This window comes from Mesoplodon densirostris, chromosome 9 (genome assembly GCF_025265405.1).
Source record: "Mesoplodon densirostris isolate mMesDen1 chromosome 9, mMesDen1 primary haplotype, whole genome shotgun sequence".
Taxonomy (NCBI): Eukaryota; Metazoa; Chordata; class Mammalia; order Artiodactyla; family Ziphiidae; genus Mesoplodon; species Mesoplodon densirostris.
Window position 1 is genome coordinate 48,970,732 of NC_082669.1, and position 25,896 is coordinate 48,996,627.

Consider the following 25,896-nt stretch of genomic DNA (forward strand, 5'->3'; position numbering starts at 1 on the left):
ACCGTCCTTCATTCTCAAAGAGTGGTATTGTGAATCTTTAAAATAAATACCTCTCAATGTAACTTATACTGACTGCTCTTTTATTAAGATTAACTTAACATCAAAGGACTATATCTTTGAGAAGTAAACTTATGTTTAGAAAGTGAATTTTAAAAACTTTACTCACAAGTGAACAGATTAAGTTGCCTCAAATATCTCTATTTCAAGTTGAATGCTATTTTCCCTAGAGTGAATCCATTAATCTTCACAGTTTTATTGGAAATTAATAGCTCATTAGACATCCAAGTAACACATTTCTTATGGCACATTAATTTTTCATGGGTGACAAAAAGTAGATTTTGCTTCAAGAAAAATTAAAAATAGTATTTTAGAAAATTCCACACAAGAAAATTTCTCTAATAGTTGTATTTCATGATCAGTGTCAAACCTAACAGCCACATTTCCACATCTTGAATTCACAGATAACCATATAAACACTATTTTGCTTTTTAAAGAAAAATATTAAATGTTTTAAACTCCTTGTTTTAAACTGTTACCATAATGAAAACCATGAACTGCTATGTTCTTAAATGATTCCAAAAAGTAGACCATGTGGCAAGTACCAAATCACTTATAAAGCCTGCCTGAAAATGTACTTAACTAATGTTTTCTATGACCAGTGAGTTATTCTGTAAGTATAAAGTGTTTCTCAATAGTCCATGATCTAGGCTATACAACATTAGAAAAAATGTTTCATACAATGACATTTTAAAACCCTATTTGAAAAGAGCATTCAGAGAGCTACAGAAGCCATTTACATTCTTCCCTGACTATAAACTATGTGTCAGGTATTGTGATAGGTGCTAAACAGAAAAAAAGCTGATATATAAGAGACAGACTCCCAGCATTATGGAGCTTGTAATCTGTGTCCAAAACAATAGGTTACTCGAGCAGCTATGTAACTGCAATTATGATATGTTCAATGAAAGTATAGTGCTATGAGGGTTTTACTAGAAGGACCTAAGAATTTCATAGAAGCTCCTCCCCCTCCAGAAAATGACAGATACATTGAGACCTGAAGAATAAGAAGGAGCGGCAAACCTAAAGTCAGCACACAGATAACATCAGAAGACAAAGAAAATGTCCTTATTCACCTTATAACCATCTAATATTCTCAATTCTGAATCTACAAGGTATGAAATATTTAAAAAGTAGTTGTGCTTTCTACTACTTGCAGTTAAAGCATTCTTACCAATACAACATTGGCATCTTTCTTAATTTTCTTCTCCTAGTTCTCTGAATTTTCCCCGCATCTTTTATTTCTTTTAACTTCTTTTCATCCCTGTCTTTAGAACTCTGTTACTGTTATCTGGAGATGGCTCTAAAGGGCTTCAAATGCCTCTATTTTATGATGACTCTCCAATTTATATCTTCAGCCTGGTGTATATTCCATGCTTTAAACTTGTATGTCCACTGCTACTTGATGTCTTCACTGAACTTTAAATAGGCACCTCAAACATACCATGTACAAAGCCAAACTTGATTCCTCTTCCTAACCACTGCCAACCTCCCCAAACAGCCTTATACCTCTCTTGGTCTATAATTTACCCAACTGCTCAAATGCAAACTCTAGGAGTCATTCCTTGATTCTTTTCTTTCTCTCACACCCCACAGCCAACTCCTGTTGTCTCTATCACCACAGAGTATCTAAAATCTGTCTAGTGCTTTCCATCTCCATTGTTACCATCTTAGTCCATGCTATCATATTTCTTGCCTGGATCACTTTAGTAGCTTCCTAATCAGCCTTCTTGCTTCCATTTCATAGTTGTACAACCTATTGTCCATATAGTAGGCAGCAATTTTTGTAACACACAGAGAAAATCACATCCCACCTTTGCTTGAAACCCTCCAATAGCACTGTGTTTAAAGTAGAATCCAAACTCCTGCCATGGCCTATAAAGTCCTATTATCATCTGGCCCCTTCCACGTTTCTGGCTTCACCTTGGACAGTTCTCCAACTTGCTTAAGCAGCTCCAAACATGCTGGTCTTCCTTCTGATTCCTGAACAAATAGCACTAGCTCTTTCCTCTGCCTTTAATTTTATATGTCTAGGTTTTTTTTTTGTTTTTTGTTTTTGTTATACGGTCTTAATCAGTGAGTTCTCTGACTTCATGCATGGAACCTGCCCTTCCTCCAGATCATTCCTCATAACATTTATCACAATGAAATGATCATTTACTTACTTATATATCATCTGTCTTCCTTCACTAGAGTGGAAGCTCCATGATAGCAGATTTTCTCTGTCTTGTGTATTCTTACCCAAAGTATGTATGTGAGCACAGTGGAGAGTGTATATACATTAGGCCTCAGACAAATCTATCTGAATCCTGTTTTGGCACTTACTATTGGTGTGACCTTGGGAAAGTCACATGACCTCTCAGTCTCAGTTTCCTTACCTGTAAAATGTAAAAAAAATTAAAAACTAACCTCAAAAAACAGCCTTTGGGGATTAGAAGTACGATTATGCATGCAAATTATACTAGTAAAATGTTTACATTTACTAGTAAAATGTGTTACACAGTAGGTGCTCAAAACAATGGTAGCTATTATATTATAGAATTTAAAATACATTTCCAAAAACCAGGGTCGAAAGTTGAGCTCAGATGTACATGGTTGGAGAAAGTGCTTTTTCTTTTTACCAGGATAAAAATGATCAGTTTTGTTTCCTTTTCTAACTACAGTTTTAGTATTTCAATACAAATGGTAATTATAATGTTAAGAATTACTTAAACTTATAGGGAGACACAAGAGGGAAGAGATATGGGAACATATGTATATGTATAACTGATTCACTTTGTTATAAAGCAGAAATTAACACACCATTGTAAAGCAATTATACTCCAATAAAGATGTTAAAAAAAGAATTACTTAAACTTATAATATAGAAATGTTTTCTACTGTTTATTAACCTACAAATATGTGAATGTCTACTATGTGCCAGGTTCTGTTCTAGGAGACGGAGAAACAAGTGGTAAACAACAGCATGTCTTTGTCCTCAGAGATCTTAAACTTCAACAGGAAAGAGACAATAAACTGTTAACAGATCAATAATTTCATATTTTGATGTAGTAGAAAAAACAACGGAAAGGAATACAATGTGTGGGAGCACAGTTTTCCTTAGACAAGGTAGTGAGGGAAGTTCCTCTACTAGAGAGGTGACATTCAGGCTGAGACGTGAATGATTTGAAAGAGCCAGTCAGGTACTAATCTGTGAGAAGAGACTGTCCAGGCATAGGAAACAAGGGCAAAGGGCCCTATAGTACAAATGAGCTCAGTATGTATGACCACCAGTATATCTGGCAGGAGGCAATGTTAGGTTGCCTTTGTAAGCCACACTGGTTATTCCACTTACAGTGAGAAGCCACTGAAGGGTTTAATACTACTAATATGATTTTGAGCTTTAAGCTTATTTTAGTTGCTATACAGAAAAGGAAGGGTAGAGGTTATAGGTAAGAATGAAAATAGGGAAATAAGGCAGAAGACAACTGCAACAGTATAAATCAGAAATGACAGTGGTGTGGAGCACTGCAGTAGTGGTGGGAATGGAAAGATGTATGACATGGTTCTGAGTCAGGACAGGCTGCGAGGTAGAAATTGGGGGATAAAAAAAAGAGTAATTAGGAATTATTCCTGTTTGGGGCACACAAAAATGGTAGTAGTGAGTTAGGAAAGACTAAGAGAGAAGCAAGTTGTGATGGGAGTGAGAGTGAGGAAGGATCAGGAAAAAAAATTCTAGTTCAGCAACATTAAGCTTGAGACAATCTTTAGCTATCCAATGGGAATGTCAGGCAAACATCAGGATACATGAATTTAGATATTGAGGGAAGAGTTCAGGGCTACTAATAGAAATCTGGAAGTCCCCAACTTATAGATGAGACTATATGCATTCATCTAGGGAATGGCATACAGAGAAGAAAAGGGTCCAAGGACTACGCCATGATAATAAAACTTGGGTACAGGTGGAGAATTCAGCTAAGAAGACTGAGAAAGAGTTCCCATTTATGTAGGAAGAATATTAGGGGACTCTGAGGGTCATAGAAACCAAGATAAGAAAATGCTTCAAGGAAGAGGGAATGGTCAACATTGTCAAATGATGTTGAGAGGTCAGATGAGATTCAGGACAGGCATGACTACTGAGAAAGAGATAGCAAGTGATCTTAACAAGAGCTATTTTAATGGAGTAGTAGGGATCAAAGGCTGGCTGAAATAGTTAAAGAGGGAGATGCCATTTTGCACTTTGTTCTTCCTCTTTAATTTCAAGAACAAAGATGTAATGACTGGGGCTATAGCAGCCATCTTTGAACTATGATGGAAAAACCAAAAGAATCATGATAAAATTACTCCTGGTAGCCTGGGTTGCTGACAATACTATTTCTTTGGGCTTTCTGTTATGTGTTATATTTTATATCTCTACATTAATCAAACCTTTCCTGCAGCATAAAAATATCCCTTCCCTAAAAATAATATATGATATGTTTTCTCTCCTGGTCTCTAAGACTTTCAGTCTGAATAAAAAACAAAAAACAACTGCAGCACTGATTTGCACTAACAGTGAGTCTACTGCCTTTACTGTAAAAAGAATACCTTTTCAGTATCTCCTTTTAGGTTTGCATGTCCTAGTTATGCTGGAAATGAACATATGGAGCTGAATGTAGGTATGAAAGGAAAACTTTCACATGTAGCAGAGTTCTATAAATGCTTTTAAAAACAAGTGCAGATGTATTCCTTTATACCTTCAACCATAAACAGTCAAATCAGAATGATCTTTCCAACTTCAACTGAGTACTTTGAAAATTAACTACATGACTGTAATTAGGAGGTATATAATATTTTTGTACTCTTTCACTTATTTTTTAATAAACATTTCCAATTTTAGAGGAAAAAAGAGAAAATGGAGGTACTGAGTATAGACAACTATTTAGAGGTTTTGCTGAGTACAGAAATGGGCAATAACTGGAGAAGGGATGAGGTGAAGTTCTCCAAAAGATTGGGAAATGTTAAAACATGTCAAAGGAAATTAAGAAATTCTTCTTGAAGGAACTAAGATATTTTCTATCTGATATTCCTCTGGTACTAGTTTCAAATATAAAGTCTTAGATCATACCAAAATTATTTGCTTTCAAAATATAATTCTGTAACATGTAAATAAATATTCTGTTATAGGAATTCTCATATTTTAATTGTTAAGTACTAGAAACTGTGTCATAAACATACTGTCATAAGCCTAGATTTTCCAATGAAACATTCTAAATTAACACTAGAATTGATTTAATATAGTTAATAATAATTCATAATAAAGAATTTAGTCTCAACACATGCAAGAGCCTGTTTGCCATTGGTTTTTAAAAATTTTTTTCTTATGAAATATGCTTTTATATTTTCCCTAGTGGTACTATCATATATCTATAACACGTTAGTTTTCACTTTCATTAGACTATTTCATGATGATAAAAACAAAGCACATGATTATTTGATTAGAAAAACAGTCCTTTAATTGTTTGATTAAATTAATTATATTAATACAAAATTTTCTTTACAAAATGCTACAAAACTGTGCTGCTTTAGGCAAATGGCAGTGTTAAAACTGGATAAAATACTTCCATAAATTATAACAAGTGAATCAGCAACTTTTTATAGTATTATATATTTCATATATAATACAAATTGTAAGTTTATATATTTATATAAATATTTATAAAATATACTTATTATACTATGTTATTTTACAATATATATTATATACTATGTATATTTTATATATTTGTATCAAAAATAATTTAGAAATGCTAAATTCTTTTCTGCTCATAGTGAAGTAATTGCCTTGTAGACATTTTGGAAGTTAGCTCATTTTCAGTTTATTTAAGTTTGTAGAAATGACAATGATGCACAGTGGTTTTAAAATAATATGCATTTTTCAGATATGAAGGTATATGCACATAAGAATTGTTTTTCCTTCTAGATCCTCACTGAAATGGCCAATGGAATTTTAAAAACATGAGACACAGAGAGAGAGAGAGGGAAGGAGGGAAGGAAGGAGGGAAGGAGGGAAAGAGGGAAGAAGGGGATGTAAGTAAAAACATACACCTATAATAGTAGTGGAACTGAGGGAAGATTCCTACCACTTTCTAAAAATATCAAGAATATTTGCTGGGACCCATCAAACCAGGTTATTTCCACTGCTCCTGGTTTTAACAGTATCTTGAGTTCTTCCATAGTTTTCATCTCATTTGTCTATATTCTCTTTTAGACTATAAGCATCAAGAGGAAGGGGTTATGTCCTTTCATGGATACCACGGTACTCCCAACAACTATTACTGGGCCCTACACTTACAAGAGGCTCAGTAAATATTTGTAAAATGAAGGCAAGAAGAAACGCTAAAAAGAAATACATCAATATGCCAACAGTGGTAATCCCTGGGAAGTAGATTATGACTTTTGTTTTCTTTATCAATTTCTCTGCATTTTTCAAATTATCTATAATGAACATGTATTAGTTGCATAATGTGAACAAAATAATTAATACATTTAAAAACACAGTTCAAAGTAATTTTTCACTTAATTCCTTACACAATAGATATGCAAAATGAAAAAAGTAATTAAAATAAATTAATGCTACAGTTATTTATAGAAAACATTTATGCTAAATGAAGTTTATATATTTTATTTGTAAATTACTGTAACACACCGTCTTCAAAAAATTATCTAAGGATGTATTTTAGTATATAGACCCTAGTTCAATAAAATTTTGTTCTTCATTAGGAAAAGGCAATACCAAGTCAAAGTCAGGAAATGTAATCTGAAGTCACAAAGCATGTGAAATATTTCTAATGTAACTAACACCTTTTAATGTCTAATTTTTAAGTAATGCAGATTAAGTGTTATATAGCTTGTCCCTATCCTAAACAAATATTTAACTACAAAAAAACAGATAAGCAGCAATAGATAAGCAGCTAGCAGTACTAAATTACAGGGCTACATCGTGTGTATGAGCAGAAAAGAAAATTCTAGATTTTTCAAACAGATAACTTCTTTGACATTAGCCCACTAGCCATTAAGTCATTAATGTCTTATCACTGTATATCTATGAAGAATAATAATTTGGTTTTGAGAACTTAAAAGTAGAAAACTATTAATATAAGAACTATTTCACTTTTTTGTAGTTTTTGCATTTTAGGAATTTTTTGATGATCTTGTATAGTGAACATGTGACTAAAACAAAACCTTACCATTATTTTTTCCCTATCAAACATAACAGGATCTTCTTTAAGCTAGGTTTGTGATGACAGGTTGAGCTTCTCATACTATTTTTAATAAAATACTGCTTCCTTACTTTAATATAGGGAAGATACATTTTCAAGAAGGAAAATGCTGATGTTATCTTGGTTATAAGCTTGCTGCTGAAATGATTTAGATAGTTTTCTCTTCCATACAATATCAGTATAAGGCCTTACTTTTCAAGAAATGAATTATAGCTGATACTTCAAATCTCTTTTATCTGTACCTCTTAGTTGAGAAAAATGAGAAAACATAAATATTTATTCTATATAAACAGAATAGACGCAAGATGTAGATAAAAATGATCCATTATGGAACAGTGAATAATTGCTATTTGTATCACCATTCGAAGAGAAAAGGGCATCAAGTATTTCTACCAGGTTTAAATCTGAGGATACCTAAAGTTACTGAGAAAATAAAAAATCTGTAATTTTATGTGTTTGGGATAATGTGTTTGTGGTTCATGATTTTGCATTGATAATAAATTTAACATTGTTCTCTATAGCATACTTCGGAGGAAACTCAGTAAAACTTTGCTTTAATTGAGAAGCATCTGTAGCGGCAAACGAACCACAACCCGCAACAAAAACAAGTTTAAGAAATCCTAATGTAAAAATAATAAACAGTGAAGCTATTTAAGTAAATTATTCCTTTACTTTGCCATTTCTGATATCTAGATATTCAAAAGGTAACCACCAAAAAATGTGCAGGCAAATTCTCATACTCTGATAATTTGAGGAAAATATGCTAGCATTTTTTTTCTTTCATGAAGCAGTAGTTTTACACATTTGGAGAGACTACATGGAAAGGAGAAGGCACTATTAAGTAGAAACAGCAATACCATTAATAAAGTGACATAAGCATAAAAGCTTATAGGTGCTAGAAATAATTTTAAACTAGGTTTTAAAGAATGAAACACAAAAATACCTATAATCAGAGATTCACATACTACACTGATGCAAAATGAAGCTGATAATTTCAAAGAATGAAATCTGTACCTTGATTAAACCTCCTGGAAAAACTGTGTATCAAATTATGCTCTTGATGAAATTCAGACTATTATATAACACAATGCATGGAAAATATTTTAAAAACTTATTTTATATCAAAATGATAATATTTTTGTTTTGTCTACATATGCCAAACATTATAAGCTCAATTAGATAATTATGGAAGGTACATAATACTTAAGAATTATATAGGTGCTGTAAGATATTTAACCACAAACGTAAATAAACAAGCACTGGACATTAGTACTATATAGGAGAAAGACCAAAGGACTTGGAGACAGAAAGTCAAAGTCCTCATTGATGGCCCTGCCACTTATCATGGGTCTTCGACAATTCATTCACAAACCTCTTGGAACTCTAGATTTATTTTTTTTTAACATCTTTATTGGAGTAAAATTGCTTTACAATGGTGTGTTAGTTTCTGCTTTATAACAAAGTGAATCAGTTATACATATACATATGTTCCCATATCTCTTCCGTCTTGCGTCTCCCTCCCTCGCACCGTCCTACCACCCATCAAGGTGGTCACAAAGCACCGCACTGATCTCCCTGTGCTATGCAGCTGCTTCCCATTAGCTATCTGTTTTACATTTGGTAGTGTATATATGTCCATGCCACTCTCTCACTTTGTAACCGCTTACCCTTCCCCCTCCCCATATCCTCAATTCCATTCTCTAGTAAGTCTGTGTCTTTACTGCCATCTTATACCTAGGTTCTTCATGACCTTTTTTTTTTTTCTTAGATTCCATATATATGTGTTAGCATACGGTATTTATATTTCTCTTTCTGACTTACTTCACTCTGTATGACAGACTCTAGGTCCATCCACCTCATTACAAATAGCTCAATTTCATTTCTTTTTATGGCTGAGTAATATTCCATTGTATATATGTGCCACATCTTCTTTATCCATTCATCCGATGATGGACACTTAGGTTGTTTCCATCTCCGGGCTATTGTAAATAGGGCTGCTATGAACATTTTGGTACATGTCTCTTTTTGAATTATGGTTTTCTCAGGGTATATGCCCAGTAGTGGGATTGCTGGGTCATATGGTAGTTCTATTTGTAGTTTTTTAAGGAACCTCCATACCGTTCTCCATAGTGGCTGTACCCATTCACATTCCCACCAGCAGTGCAAGAGTGTTCCCTTTTTTCCACACCCTCTCCAGCATTTATTGTTTCTAGATTTTTTGATGATGGCCATTCTGACCAGTGTGAGATGATATCTCATTGTAGTTTTGATTTGCATTTCTCTAATGATTAATGATGTTCAGCATTCTTTCATATGTTTGTTGGCAATCTGTATATCTTCTTTGGAGAAATGTCTATTTAGGTCTTCTGCCCATTTTTGGACTGCATTCTTTTGTTTTTTTGTTACTGAGCTGCATGAGCTGTTTTAAGTCTTGGAGATTTTGTCAGCCTTTGTCAGTTGCTTCATTTACAAATATTTTCTCCCATTCTGAGGGTTGTCTTTTGGTCTTGTTTATGGTTTCCTTTGCTGTGCAAAAGCTTTTAAGTTTCATTAGGTCCCATTTGTTTATTTTTCTTTTTATTTCCATTTCTCTAGGAGATGGGTCAAAAAGGATCTTGCTGTGATTAATGTCATAGAGTGTTCTGCCTATGTTTTCCTCTAAGATTTTGATAGTGTCTGGACTTAAATTTAGGGCCTTAATCCAGTTTGGGTTTATTTTTTGTGTATGGTGTTACGGAGTGTTCTAATTCCATACTTTTACATGTAGCTGTCCAGTTTTCTCAGCACCACTTATTAAAGAGGCTGTCTTTTCTCCACTGTATATTCTTGCCTCCTTTGGTGACCATATGTGCGTGGGTTTATCTCAGGGCTTTCTATCCTGTTCCATTGATCTATATTTCTGTTTTTGTGCCAGTACCATACTGCCCTGATTACTGTAGGTTTGTAGTATAGTTGGAAGTCAGGGAGCCTGATTCCTCCTGCTCCATTTTTCTTTCTCAAGATTACTTTGGCTATTCGGGGTCTTTTGTGTTTCCATACAAATTGTGAAATTTTTTGTTCTAGTTCTGTGAAAAATGCCAGTGGTAGTTTGACAGGGATTGCATTGAATCTGTAGATTGCTTTGGGTAGTAGAGTCATTTTCAGAATGTTGATTCTTCCAATCCAAGAACATGGTATATCTCTCCATCTATTTGTATTTTTTTTTTTTTTTTTTTTTGCAGTAGGCAGGCCTCTCACTGTTGGGGCCTCTCCTGTTGCGGAGCACAGGCTCTGGACATGCAGGCTCCGCAACATGTGGGATCTTCCCAGACCAGGGCACAAACCTGTGTCCCCTGCATCGGCAGGTGGACTCTCAACCACTGCACCACCAGGGAAGCCCTATTTGCATCATCTTTAACTTCTTTCATCAGTGTCTTATAATTTTCTGCTTATAGCTCTTTTGTCTCCTTTGGTAGGTTTATTCCTAGATATTTTATTCTTTTTGTTGCAATGGTAAATGGGAGTGTTTTCTTAATTTCACTTTCAGATTTTTCATCATTAGTGTATAGGAATGCCAGAGATTTCTGTGCATTAATTTTGTATCCTGCTACTTTACCGAATTCATTGATTAGCTCTAGTAGTTTTCTGGTAGCATCTTTAGGATTCTCTATGTAGAGTATCATGTCATCTGCAAACAATGACAGCTTTACTTCTTCTTTTCCAATTTGGATTCCTTTTATTTCTTTTTCTTCTCTGATTGCTGTGGCTAAAACTTCCAAAACTATGTTGAATAATAGTGGTGAGAGTGGGCAACCTTGTCTTGTTCCTGATCTTAGTGGAAATGGTTTCAGTTTTTCACCATTGAGGATGATGCAGCCTGTAGGTTTGACATATATGGCCTTTATTATGTTGAGGAAAGTGCCCTCTATGCCTACTTTCTGCAGGGTTTTTATAATAAATAGGTGATGAATTTTGTCGAAAGCTTTCTCTGAATCTATTGAGATGATCATATGGTTTTTCTCCTTCAACTTGTTAATACAGTGTATCACGTTGACTGATTTGCATATATTGAAGAATCCTTGCATTCCTGGAATAAACTCCACTTGATCATGGTGTATGATCCTTTTAATCTGCTGTTGAATTCTGTTTGCTAGTATTTTGTTGAGGATTTTTGCATCTATGTTCATCATTGATATTGGCCTGTAGTTTTCTTTCTTTGTGACCTCTTTGTCTGGTTTTGGCATCAGGGTGATGGTGGCCTTGTAGAATGAGTTTGGTACTGTTTCTCCCTCTGCTATATTTTGGAAGAGTTTGAGAAGGATAGGTGTTAGCTCTTCTCTAAATGTTTGATAGAATTTGCCTGTGAATCCGTCTGGTCCTGGGCTTTTGTTTGTTGGAAAATTTTTAATCACAGTTTCAATTTCAGTGCTTGTGACTGGTCTGTTCATATTTTCTATTTCTTCTTGGTTCAGTCTCGGCAGGTTGTGCATTTGTAAGAATTTGTCCATTTCTTCCAGGTTGTCCATTTTATTGGCATAGAGTTGCTTGTAGTAATCTCTCATGATCCTTTGTATTTCTGCAGTGTCAGTTGTGACTTCTCCTTTTTCATTTCTAATTCTGTTGATTTGAATCTTCCACTTTTTCTTGATGAGTCTGGCTAATGGTTTATCAATTTTGTTTATCTTCTCAAAAAACCAGTCTTGGGCCTCCCTGGTGGCGCAAGTGGTTGAGAGTCCGCCTGCCGATGCAGGGGATACGGGTTCGTGCCCCGGTCTGGGAGGATCCCATATGCCGCGGAGCGGCTGGGCCCGTGAGCCATGGCCGCTGAGCCTGCGCGTCCGGAGCCTGCGCGTCCGGAGCCTGTGCTCCGCAACGGGGGAGGCCACAACAGTGAGAGGCCCGCATACCGCAAAAAAACAACAACAAAAAAACAACAACCAGTCTTTAGTTTTATTGATCTTTGCTATCATTTCCTTCATTTCATTTATTTCTGATCTGATCTTTATGATTTCTTTCCTTCTGCTAACTTTAGGGGATTTTTGTTCTTCTTTCTCTAATTGCTTTAGGTGCCAGGTTAGGTTGTTTATTTCAGATGTTTCCTGTTTCTTAAGGTAGGATTGTATTGCTATATACTTCCCTCTTAGAACTGCTTTTGTTGCATCCCATAGCTTTTGGGTTGTCGTGTCTCCATTGTCATTTGTTTCTAGGTATTTTTTGATTTCCTCTTTGATTTCTTCAGTGCTCACTTCGTTATTAAGTAGTGTATTGTTTAGCCTCCATGTGTTTGTATTTTTTACAAATCTTTTCCTGTAATTGATATCTAGTGTCATAGCGGTATGGTCAGAAAAGTTACTTGGTACGATTTCAATTTTCTTAAATTTACCAAGGCTTGATTTGTGACCCAAGATATGATCTATCCTGGAGAATGTTCTATAAGCACTTGAGAAAAATGTGTATTCTGTTGTTTTTGAATGGAATGTCCTATAAATATCAATTAAATCCATCTTGTTTAATGTATCATTTAATGCTTGTGTTTCCGTATTTATTTTCATTTTAGATAATCTGTCCATTGTTGAAAGTGGGGTGTTAAAGTCCCCTACTATGATTGTGTTACTGTCAGTTTCCCCTTTTATGGCTTTATCATTTGCCTTATGTATTGAGGTGCTGCTATGTTGGGTGCATAAATATCTACAATTGTTATATCTTCTTGGATTAATCCCTTGATCATCATGTAGTGTCCTTTTTGTCTATTGTAATAGTCTTTATTTTAAAGTCTATTTTGTCTGATATGAGAATTGCTACTCCAGCTTTCTTCTGATTTCCATTTGCATGGAATATCTTTTTCCATCCCCTCACTTTCAGTCTGTATGTGTCCCTAGGTCTGAAGTGGGTCTCTTGTACACAGCATATATATGGGTCTTGTTTTTGTATCCATTCAGCCAGTCTGTGTCTTTTGGTGGGAACATTTAATCCATTTACATTTAAGTTAATTATCGATATGTATGTTCCTATTCCCATTTTCTTAATTGTTTAGGGTTTGTTATTGTAGGTCTTTTTCTTCTCTTGTGTTTCTTGCCTAGAGAAGTCTCTTTAGCATCTGTTGTAAAGCTGGTTTGGTGGCGCTGCACTCTCTCAGCTTTTGCTTGTCTGTGAAGGTTTTAATTTCTCCATCAAATCTGAATGAGATCCTTGCTGGGTACAGTAATCTTGGTTGTAGGTTTTTCTCCTTCATCACTTTAAATATGTCCTGCCACTCCCTTCTGGCTTGCAGACTTTCTGCTGAAATATCAGCTGTTAACCTTATGGGGATTCCCTTGTGTGTTATTTGTTGGTTTTCCCTTGCTGGTTTTAATATGTTTTCTTTGTATTTAATTTTTGATAGTTTGATTAATATGTGTCTTGGCGTGTTTCTCCTTGGATTTATCCTGTATGGGACACTCTGTGCTTCCTGGACTTGATTAACTATTTCCTTTCCCATATTAGGGAAGTTTTCAACTATAATCTCTTCAAATATTTTCTCAGTCCCTTTCTTTTTCTCTTCTTCTTGTGGGACCCCTATAATTCGAATGTTGGTGCATTTAATGTTGTCCCAGAGGTCTCTGAGACTGTCCTTACTTCTTTTCATTCTTTTTTCTTTATTCTGCTCTGCAGTAGTTACTTCCACTATTTTATCCTCCAGGTCACTTATCCGTTCTCCTGCCTCAGTTATTCTGCTATTGATCCCTTCTGGTGTATTTTTAATTTCATTTATTCTGTTGTTCATCGTTGCTTGTTTCCTCTGTAGTTCTTCTAGTTCCTTGTTAAATGTTTCTTGCATTTTCTCTATTCTATTTCCAAGATTTTGGATCATCTTTACTATCATTATTCTGAATTCTCTTTCAGGTAGACTGCCTATTTCCTCTTCATTTGTTAGGTCTGGTGGGTTTTTACATTGCTCCTTCATCTGCTGTTTTTCTCTCTTCTCATTTTGCTTATCTTACTGTGTTTGGGGTCTCCTTTTTGCAGGCTGCATGTTTGTAGTTCCTGTTGTTTTTGGTGTCTGTCCTCAGTGGCTAATGTTGGTTCAGTGGGTTTTGTAGGTTTCCTGGTGGAGGGAACTACTGCCTGTGTTCTGGTGGATGAGGCTGGATCTTGTCTTTCTGGTGGGCAGGTCCACGTCAGGTGGTGTGTCTGGGGTGTCTGTGGCCTTATTATGATTTTAGGCAGCCTCTCTGCTAATGAGTGGTGTTGTGTTCCTGTCTTGCTAGTTGTTTGGCATAGGGTGTCCAGCACTGTAGCTTGCTGGTCATTGAGTGAAGCTGGGTGTTGGTGTTGTGATGGAGATCTCTGGGAGATTTTCGCCATTTGATATTACGTGGAGCTGAGAGGTCTCTTGTGGACTAGTGTCCTAGAGTTGGCTCTCCCACCTCAGTGGCACAGCCCTGATGCCTGGCTGGAGCACCAATATCCTGTCCTCCACATGGCTCAGATTAAAAGGGAGAAAAGAAAGAAATGAAAGAAAAGAAAAGAAGATAAAATAAAGATAAAATATAATAAAGTTATTAAAATAAAAAAAATTATTAAGAAAAAACATTTTTAAGTAAAAAAAAAAAAAACGGACGGACAGAACCCTAGAACAAATGGTGAAAGCAAAGCTATACAGAAAAAATCTCACACAGAAGCATACACATACACACTCACAAAAAGAAGAAAAGGGGAAAAAATAGTCTATCTTGCTCCCAAAGTCCACCTCCTCAATTTGGGATGATTTGTTGTCTATTCAAGTATTCCACAGATGCAGGGTACATCAAGTTGATTGCGGAGATTTAATCCGCTGCTCCTGAGGCTGCTGGGAGAAACTTCCCTTTCTCCTCTTTGTTTGCACAGCTCCTGGTGTTTAGCTTTGGATTTGGCCCTGCCTCTGCGTGTACGTCGCCTGAGGGCGTCTGTTCTTCGCTCAGACAGGATGGGGTTAAAGGAGCAGCTGCTTCGTGGGCTGTGGCTCACTCAGGCCGGGGGGAGGGAGGGGTACGGATGCAGGGTGAGCCTGCAGTGGCAGAGGCCACCGTGACTTTGCACCAGCCTGAGGCGCATCGTGCGTTCTCCCAGGGAAGTTGTCCCTGGATCAGGGGACCCTGGCAGTGTCGGGCTGCACAGGCTCGCAGCAGTGGAGGTGGGGATAGTGACCTGGGCTCGCACACAGGCTTCTTGGTGGCTGCAACAGCAGGCTTAGCATCTCATGCCCATCTCTGGGGTCCGCGCTGATAGACGCGGCTCACGCCCGTCTCTGGAGCTCCTTTAAGCAGCGCTCTTAATCCCCTCTCCTTAATCAATGTGATACACCATATTAACAAACTGAAGGAGAAAAACCATATGATCATCTCAATAGATGCAGAGAAAGCTTTTGACAAAATTCAACACCCATTTATGATAAAAACCCTGCAGAAAGTAGGCATAGAGGGAACTTTCCTCAACATAATAAAGGCCATATATGACAAACCCACAGCTAGCATCGTCCTCAATGGTGAAAAACTGAAACCATTTCCACTAAGATCAGGAACAAGACAAGGTTGCCCTCTCACCACTCTTATTCAACATAGTTTTGGAAGTTTTAGCCACAGCAATCAGAGAAGAAAAGGAAATAAAAGGAATCCAAATGGGAAAAGAAGAAGTAAAGCTGTCACTGTTTGCAGATGACATGATACTCTACATAGAGAATCCTAAAGATGCTACCAGAAAACTACTAGAGCTAATCAATGAATTTGGTAAAGTTGCAGGATACAAAATTAATGCACAGAAATCTCTGGCATTCCTATATACTAATGATGAAAAATCTGAAAGTGAAATCAAGGAAACACTCCCATTTACCATTGCAACAAAAAGAATAAAATATCTAGGAATAAACCTACCTAAGGAGACAAAAGACCTGTATGCAGAAAATTATAAGACACTGATGAAAGAAATTAAAGACGATACAAATAGATGGAGAGATGTACCATGTTCTTGGATTGGAAGAATCAACATTGTGAAAATGACTCTACTACCCAAAGCAATCTACAGATTCAATGCAATACCTATCAAACTACCAATGGCATTTTTCACAGAACTAGAACAAAAAATTTCACAATTTGTATGGAAACACAAAAGACCCCGAATAGCCAAAGCAATCTTGAGAACGAAAAACGGAGCTGGAGGAATCAGGCTCCCTGACTTCAGACTATACTACAAAGCTACAGTAATCAAGACAGTATGGTGTGGCACAAAAACAGAAAGATAGATCAATGGAACAGGATAGAAAGCCCAGAGATAAACCCACGGACATATGGTCACCTTATCTTTGATAAAGGAGGCAGGAATGTACAGTGGAGAAAGGACAGTCTCTTCAATAAGTGGTGCTGGGAAAACTGGACAGGGACATGTAAAAGTATGAGATTAGATCACTCCCTAACACCATACACAAAAATTAGCTCAAAATGGATTAAAGACCTAAATGTAAGGCCAGACACTATCAAACTCCTAGAGGAAAACATATGCAGAACACTCTATGACATAAATCACAGCAAGATCCTTTTTGACCCACCTCCTAGAGAAATGGAAATAAAGACAAAAATAAACACATGGGACCTAATGAAACTTCAAAGCTTTTGCACAGCAAAGGAAACCATAAACAAGACGAAAAGACAACCCTCAGAATGGGAGAAAATATTTGCAAATGAAGCAACTGACAAAGGATTAATCTCCAAAATTTATAGGCAGCTCATGCAGCTCAATAGCAAAAAAACAAACAACCCAATCCAAAAATGGGCAGAAGACCTAAATAGACATTTCTCCACAGAAGATATACAGACAGCCAACAAACACATGAAAGGATGCTTAACATCTTTACTCATTAGAGAAATGCAAATCAAAACTACAATGAGATATCATCTCACACTGGTCAGAATGGCCATCATCAAAAAATCTAGAAACAATAAATGCTGGAGAGGGTGTGGAAAAAAGGGAACACTCTTGCACTGCTGGTGGGAATGTGAATGGGTACAGCCACTATGGAGAACGGTATGGAGGTTCCTTAAAAAACTACAAATAGAACTACCATATGACCCAGCAATCCCACTACTGGGCATATACCCTGAGAAAACCATAATTCAAAAAGAGACATGTACCAAAATGTTCATAGCAGCCCTATTTACAATAGCCCGGAGATGGAAACAACCTAAGTGTCCATCATCGGATGAATGGATAAAGAAGATGTGGCACATATATACAATGGAATATTACTCAGCCATAAAAAGAAATGAAATTGAGCTATTTGTAATGAGGTGGATGGACCTAGAGTCTGTCATACAGAGTGAAGTAAGTCAGAAAGAGAAAGACAAATACTGTATGCTGACACATATATATGGAATTTAAGAAAAAAATGTCATCAAGAACATAGGGGTAAGACAGGAATAAAGACACAGACCTACTAGAGCATGGACTTGAGGATATGGGGAGGGGGAAGGGTAAGCTGTGACAAAGTGAAAGAGCGGCATGGACATCTATACACTACCAAACGTAAGGTAGATAGCTAGTGGGAAGCAGCTGCATAGCACAGGGAGATCAGCTCGGTTCTTTGTGACCGCCTGGAGGGGTGGGATAGGGAGGGTGGGAGGGAGACGCAAAAGGGAGGGGATATGGGAACATATGTATATGTATAACTGATTAAATTTGTAAAAAAAAAAAAAAAAAAAAATCCCCTCTCCTTGTGCACCAGGAAACAAAGAGGGAAGAAAAAGTCTCTTGCCTCTTCGGCAAGTCCAGACTTTTTCCCGCACTCCCTCCTGGCTAGCCGTGGTGCACTAACCCCTTCAGGCTGTGTTCGCACTGCCAACCACAGTCCTCTCCCTGCGATCCAACCGAAGCCCAAGCCTCAGCTCCCAGCCCCCGCCCACCCCGACGTGTGAGCAGACAAGCCTCTCGGGCTAGTGAGTGCAGGTCGGCACCGATCCTCTGTGCGGGAATGTCTCCACTTTGCCCTCCGCACCCCTGTTGCTGCGCTCTCCTCCGCAGCTCCGAAGCTTTCCCCCTCTGCCACCCGCAGTCTCTGCCCGCAAAGGGGCTTCCTAGTGTGTGGAAACCTTTCCTCCTTCACAGCTCCCTCCCACTGGTGCAGGTCCCATCCCTATTCTTTTGTCTCTGTTTTTTCTTTTGCCCTACCCAGGTACGTGGGGGAGTTTCTTGCCTTTTGGGAGGTCTGAGGTCTCCTGCCAGCATTCAGTAGGTGTTCTATAGGAGCAGTTCCACCTGTAGATGTATTTCTGATGTATCTGTGGGAAGGAAGGTGATCTCCACGTCTTACTCTTGAGCCATCTTCCTAAAACCTGTCTAGATTTCTTAAGTAGTGATAACCTTGAGGGAAAAAAGGTCTAAGGGAATTTGACCAGTTGAGCTGTAACTTTACAAAGTCACTTCTAGATTTAAATTCTAAGATTCCACTATTTTAAATGAATGAGAAGTAAACCATTATGAATAAGACTCAAGGTGAAACTCGTATTTTCCGCAAATAACCTTGGGGAACCAATTCTCTCCCTCGGTAAGTGCTTTATAATTCTAATAAACTGAATTTTTAAGGCAGACATTACTTTTTTAGGTAAGCCTGAGCACATCTGCAGTTATCTACTGACCTCTTTTATTAGCAATAATTTAATATCATATGAAATTCAACACTAAGAGCCTGAGTTAAAATTTGAGATGCTAGAAAATAAGTATTCACATAATCCTCTGTTGAAAAAACCATGAAATAGTACTATTTCCATATATGATTCCATCTTAATCTAGAAACCACAAGCTATAAGTCTATAATCAAATTTATACATGATCCTATTTTTCTCAATATTTTTTGACAACTATTATATAAAGAGCTTCTCTAAGTTCTTAGGCATCTCTTATCCTTTGGGTTATGAAAAATCAAACACACATGCAACAAAATAGTTTGCTTTTGCTCACAAATCTGGATAAAAATAACACGGGATTAATAACAATAGTAATGATTATAATAATAATAATCACGATGGTATTTGTGACAATTTATAGAGAATTTAATGGGCCAGTAATTATGCTAGGCATTCTACATATGCTATTCTCTGATGTTCAGAACTTGCCTACACAGTATTACCTTTACTTTACTGATGAGTAAATACAAACTCAGAAGGCTTAAGGAATTTGCCCCAGAGTGGCAAAGCTACTAAGTGGAGGAGCAGATATTCAAATCCAGGTCTATCTAATTATAAACCTGATGTTCCACAGGCATATTTTACTTAAGTTCAATTTTACAAAAACTGACATATAAAAAAAGAGATTTAACTCACAGATAATAAACAAAAGAAAACAATATTGGCTTCTTGACATTTTTATGAGAAGACTGACTGTATACAAGAGATGTTTCCCAGGAATTGAACATTTCTCAGTGTCAGTAAGTACTTGGGAACAATTTCAGATAATGCCAAAATCTGCAGTGTACTGCCATTTTACCAGCACGAAGCCTTTCATTTTATCATAAAGTACAGAAATATCAATCCTATTATATGAAGCTCTTTCAAATCATATAATTTAAAGCTTTTTGCTTGAACTCTTAGTTTCTTTAAATACTTCTACATAGAATATTCTTGTAGTTTGTCCACTGCATGGTTAAAAAAAAAAGGAAATTTACTAATCTATAGCTCATCCTTGCTGAACAATGAAAGATCACAACATAAAAGCTTGAAAAATATCTACACAAAATTAAGAATGTAAGCAAAATATTACTTCCTCCTAGATTATATTTTCTTCTGTATCTGTATTCATATACATAGACACCTAGCAAAAATATAGGCCTGTATATGTCAGGATCTACTGTAACAGCTCTAGTCTAGATGAAATGTGGGTTTAGTGAGTTTAGTGAGTTGTTTTAAAAGTGAAATTTAATTAAAAAAATAAAATCAGGTACATCACACATAGTAAGGATAACAAGGTAAGTTTTGTTTTAGTGTAGAGTGTGTATATATATGTACAGGGTGTGTGTATGATAGAGCCTTGTAAAGAGTAGGGGGTGTGTGAAGGGCTATGTGTAGAGCTGTACGTAGGAACATCTGTAGGAATGTGTGTGGGGGTGTGTACAGGGGTATGAGAAGGTTGATGTATGTTTATAATCATGTATATGAATGTGTGTAGGGTCCTCATAAGCCAGGTTATCCCCACACACAGACAGGTATCTAGAAGTCAATGTGTGGACTTGCTGATCACAATGATGCATTAGTACATTATTAGGAATAGTACATTAAGTTATATCCTATGGAAAATGTTACTCAATTCTCATCAATTCTGTTTTGATTTACTATACCTTTTGTACCTTAAAAGGTTCAAAAAATTATTTGTCATATATTTCATTTTTTGTAATTCATTTTTCATTTCTTTTGGAAACAAAGCTAAATGCCTGGCATGCTCCAGACATTTGTGTTTTAACATTTCAAATTACCTATACTTAGGGTTAGTTTAAAATAGATACATTCTTCATTTAAATTTACTACAACCTTGTAAAATCCTTTAAATTTGATTTCAAGCCAAAGGCTGATGATTTCTCTTTGTCTTTAATTTCCTCTGAATGTGAAGTTCATAAGAGGGTGACAATTAGTTAACTTCATTAGGCTAAGTTGATCATGTTCTCCCCTAGGTCAATATGTAAAGTTACTCAAATACAGAGCAGAGCTTAAAAAATTAATCTTCCTATACAATGAAAATAATACTAAATCATTATTAAACACCTCAATATCAGAAGAAATAAGTGAGTATACATTGAAATAAATACAGTGACTAAAAGGTTAAATATGGGTAAATGCTCAATTTTTAATAACAGTAACAACACAAATTACTTAAACAATTTCTCTTAGTATAACTCATTAATAAATCTGTAATTTTAAAATAAATGAATTCTTTGCTAGGGACAAATTTTGCTTTAAATTACTCAAAACTAAAAAATACTTAGAAATGAATGACAACGAAAATATGATGACCCAAAACCTATGGGACAGAGCAAAAGCAGTTCAAAGAGGGAAGTTTATAGCAATTCAAACTCACCCCAAGAAACAAGAAAAATATCAAACAATCTAACCTTACACCTAAAGCAACTAGAGAAAGAAGAACAAAGAAAACCCAAAGTCAGTAGAAGGAAAGAAATCATAAATATCAGAGCAGAAATAAATGAAACAGAAATGACGAAAACAATAGCAAAGATCAATAAAACTAAAAGTTGGTTATTTGAGAAGATAAACAAAATTGATAAACCCTTAGCCAGTCTCATCAAGAAAAAAAGGGAGAGGACGCAAATCAATAAAATTAGAAATGAAAAAGGAGAAATCACAACTGACACCACAGAAATACAAAGGATTATAAGAGACGACTACAAACAACTATATGCCAATAAAATGGACAAGCATGAAGAAATGGAAAAATTCTTGGAAAGGTACAATTTTCCAAGACAGAACCAGTGAGAATTAGAAAATATAAACAGACCTATCACAAGTAACGAAATTGAAACTGTAATTAAAAATCTTCAACAAACAAAAGTCCAGGACCAGATGGCTTCACAGGTGAATTCTATCAAACATTTAGAGAAAAGCTAATACTGATCCTTCTCAAACTCTTCCAAAAATTGCAGAGGGAGGAACACTCCAAATTCGTTCTATGAAGCCACCATCACCCTGATGCCAAAACCAGAAAAAGATATCACAAGAAAAGAAAATTATAGACCAATATCTCTGATGAACATAGATGCAAAAATCCTGAATAAAATACTAGCTAACAGAATCCAACAACATATTAAAAGTATCATACACCATGATCAAGTGGCATTTATCCCAGGAATGCAAGGATTCTTCAGTATACGCAAATCAATCAATGTGATACACCATATTAACAAATTACAGAATAAAAACCACATGATTGGGCTTCCCTGGTGGCGCAGTGGTTGAGAGTCCGCCTGCCGATGCAGGAGACACGGGTTCATGCCCCAGTCTGGGAAGATCCCACGTGCCATGGAGCGGCTGGGCCCGTGAGCCATGGCCACTGGACCTGCGCGTCCGGAGCCTGTGCTCCGCAGCGGGAGAGGCCACAACAGTGAGAGGCCTGCGTACCGCAAAAAAAAAAAAAAAACACATGATTATCTCAATAGATGCAGAAAAAGCTTTTGACAAAATTCAACACCCATTTATGGTAAAAACTCTCCAAAAAATCGGCACAGAGGGAACCTACCTCAACATAATAAAGTCCATATAGGAGAAACCTGCAGCAAACATCACAGTCAATGGTGAAAAACTGAAAGCATTTCCACTAAGATCAGGAATAAGACAGGGATGTCCACTCTCACCACTCTTATTCAACATAGTTTTGGAAGTCTTAGCCATGGCAAGCAGAGAAAAAAAGAAATAAAAGGCATACAAATTGGAAAAGAAGAAGTAAAACTGTGACTGTCTGCAGATGACATAATACTACACATAGAAAATCCTAAAGATGCCACCAGAAAACTACTAGAACTAATGAATGAATTTGGTAAGGTTTCAGGATACGAAATTAATGCACAGAAATCTCTGGCATTCCTATATACTAACAACGAAAAATCAGAAAGAGAAATTAAACAATCCCATTTACCACTGCAACAAAAAGAATGAAATACCTAGGAATAAACCTAACTACGGAGGTGAAAGACCTGTACCCAGAAAACTATAAAACACTGATGAAGGAAATCAAAGATGACATAAACAGATGGAGAGTATACCATGTTCTTGGATTGGAAGAATCAATATTGTGAAAATGACTATACTACCCAAAGCAATCTACAGATTCCATGCAATCCCTATCAAATTACCAATGGCATTCTTCACAGAATTAGAACCAAAAATTTTGCAATTTGTATGGAAACACAAAAGACCCTGAATAGCCAAAGCAATCTTGAGGAAAAAAAATGGAGCTAAAGGAATCAGGCTCCCCGACTTCAAACTATACTACAAAGCTACAGTAATCCAGACAGTATGGTCCTGGCACAAAAACAGAAATATAGATCAATGGAACAGGATAGAAAGCCCAGAGATAAACCCATGCACATATGGTCACATAATTTATGACAAAGGAGGCAAGAACATACAATGGAAAAGACAGCCTTTCGATAAGTGGTGCTGGGAAACTAGACAGTTATGTGTAAAGAATGAAATTAGAACACTACCTGACACCATACACAAAAATAAACTCCAAATGGATTAAAGACCTAAATATAAGACCAGACACTATAAAACTTTTAGAGGAAAACACAGGAAGGACACTCTTGAACATAAACCACAGCAAGATCTTTTTTGATCCACCTCCTAGAGTAATGAAAATAAAAACAAAAATAAACAAATGGGACCTAATGAAACTTAAAAGCTTTTGCACAGCAAAGGAAACCATAAACAAGACGAAAAGACAACCCTCAGAATGGGAGAAAATATTTGCAAATGAAACAACTGACAAAGGATTAATCTCCAAAATATGCAAACAGCTCATGGAGCTCAATATCAAAAAACAAACAACCTAATTAAAAAATGGGTGGAAGACCTAAACAGACATTTCACCAAGGAAGACACACAGATGGCCAAGAGGCACATGAAAAGATGCTCAACATCATTAATTATCAGAGAAATGCAAATCAAGTACAATGAGATATCACTTCAGAGCAGTCAGAATGGCCATTATCAAAAAATCTAGAAACAATAAATGCTGGAAAGGGTGTGGTGAAAAGGTAACCCTCGTGCACTGTTGGTGGGAATGTAAATTGATACATCCACTATGGAAAACAGTATGGAGATTCCTTAAAAAACTAAAAATAGAACTACCATATGACCCAGCAATCCCACTACTGGGCATATACCCTGAGAAAACCATAATTCAAAAAGAGATATGTACCACAATGTTCACTGCAGCACTATTTACAATAGCCAGGACGGGGAAGCAACCTAAATGTGCATCGACAGATGAACGGATTAAGAAGATGTGGCACATATATACAGTGGAATATTACTCAGCCATAAAAAAACGAAATTGAGTTATTTGTAGTGAGGTGGATGGACCTAGAGTCTGTCATACAGAGTGAAGTCAGAAAGAGAAAAACAAATACCATGTGCTAAAGGATACATATGGCATCTAAAATAAATGGTACTGATGAACGCAGTGGCAGGGCAGAAATAAAGACAGACATAGAGAAAGGAGATGAGGACACAGGGGTATGGGGAAGGGGAAGCTGGGGCAAAGTGAGAGTAGCATCGACATATATACACTACCAAATATAAAATAGATAGCTAGTGGCAAGCAGCCACATAGCACAGGGAGATCAGCTTGGTGCTTTGCAACGACCTAGAGGGGTGGGATAGGGAGGGTGGGAGGGAGGCTCAAGAGGTAGGGGATATTATGATATATGTATGCATATGGCTGATTCAGTTTGTTGTACAACAGAAACTAACACAGCATTATGAAGCAATTATACTCCAATAAAGATGTATAAAAAAATAAATGAAATAAATCAATTCTTTGCCAGGGACAAAATTTGCTTTAAATTAACTCAAAACTAATGGCTTTCTATTGTTAATTCCAGTGAGGCTGAAAGAACCTATCTAAAAAAACTTTCTGCTGTAAAACAAAATTTTTCTTATATATAAATATTTTGAATATAAAAGCAACAATAATACTTTTTCACAGATATTCCTGCTCCCTGAATTTTTTGTAATAAGAATATCTTCAAGCCTTTGGCTTCATTAGATTTTTTAACTCATATGTGGGAAAAATAAAATATTTGTTCTAAAAACAACATTCTCCTCAGGCTATAAAAGCAGGAAAAATATTACAACCATATGTTTCTGTTTGGATTACCAGGGCTCCAAAATCACTTGTTACATGGGCTCCAAATTCACTTAAAAAGGAGTACAATTTTTGAAAAGAAAGTTTTTATATTTTATGGCTCAAGTCAAGGAGTTAACGTTTTAGTGACAGTGAACCAAATGAAAATGGAGCTTGTATCTAAAAAATAGAAATCTTCAAGTTGTAAAAATAACAAAATATTAGTAGTGGTTATTCCCTGAATGATTTTTATTTTCATCTTTATATATTATTCTATAATAAGCACGTATGCTTATAACTTTCAAAAAAGTAATTAAAATTATGACCATTTACCATAGACAATATAATTAGTCTAAACAAAATCTTTTCATTTTAATACCTAAATATCTAGACAAGTTACACTGAAGAAACAAAAAATTTCTCAGTCTCATATATCTAACCTTACATTTATATCTATTCATTGACTTTTTTAGCTTTGATATATAAAACATTTGCAATATACAGTGTGATTCACATGGTTACTAATGGTAAACGCACTTCAACACTTTCTAGGATCCTATAATAATGGAATATAGCAAAAGATATGCCCATCCTCCACTGTTGTCTTGTTTTTTAAGGAAAAAATAACCATGCAAAAGATTTAAACATTAAAAAGGAAAATGTAATCCGTGTTTCACTTGTGAATGCTGACATGAAATTTCTGAGAATCAGGCTTCATACATAGTGCAGAATACTTTACTATCGTAGTTGTATTATTTGTGGGTCA

The 25,896-nt window shown here is 36.1% G+C and overlaps 1 protein-coding gene across 1 annotated transcript in view; it reads right to left on the reverse strand.

Moving 5' to 3' along the window:
* Positions 1–25,896, reverse strand: part of PHF14 (PHD finger protein 14) — a 208,993-nt gene that overhangs the window by 17,762 nt on the left and 165,335 nt on the right. The window lies entirely within an intron of this gene.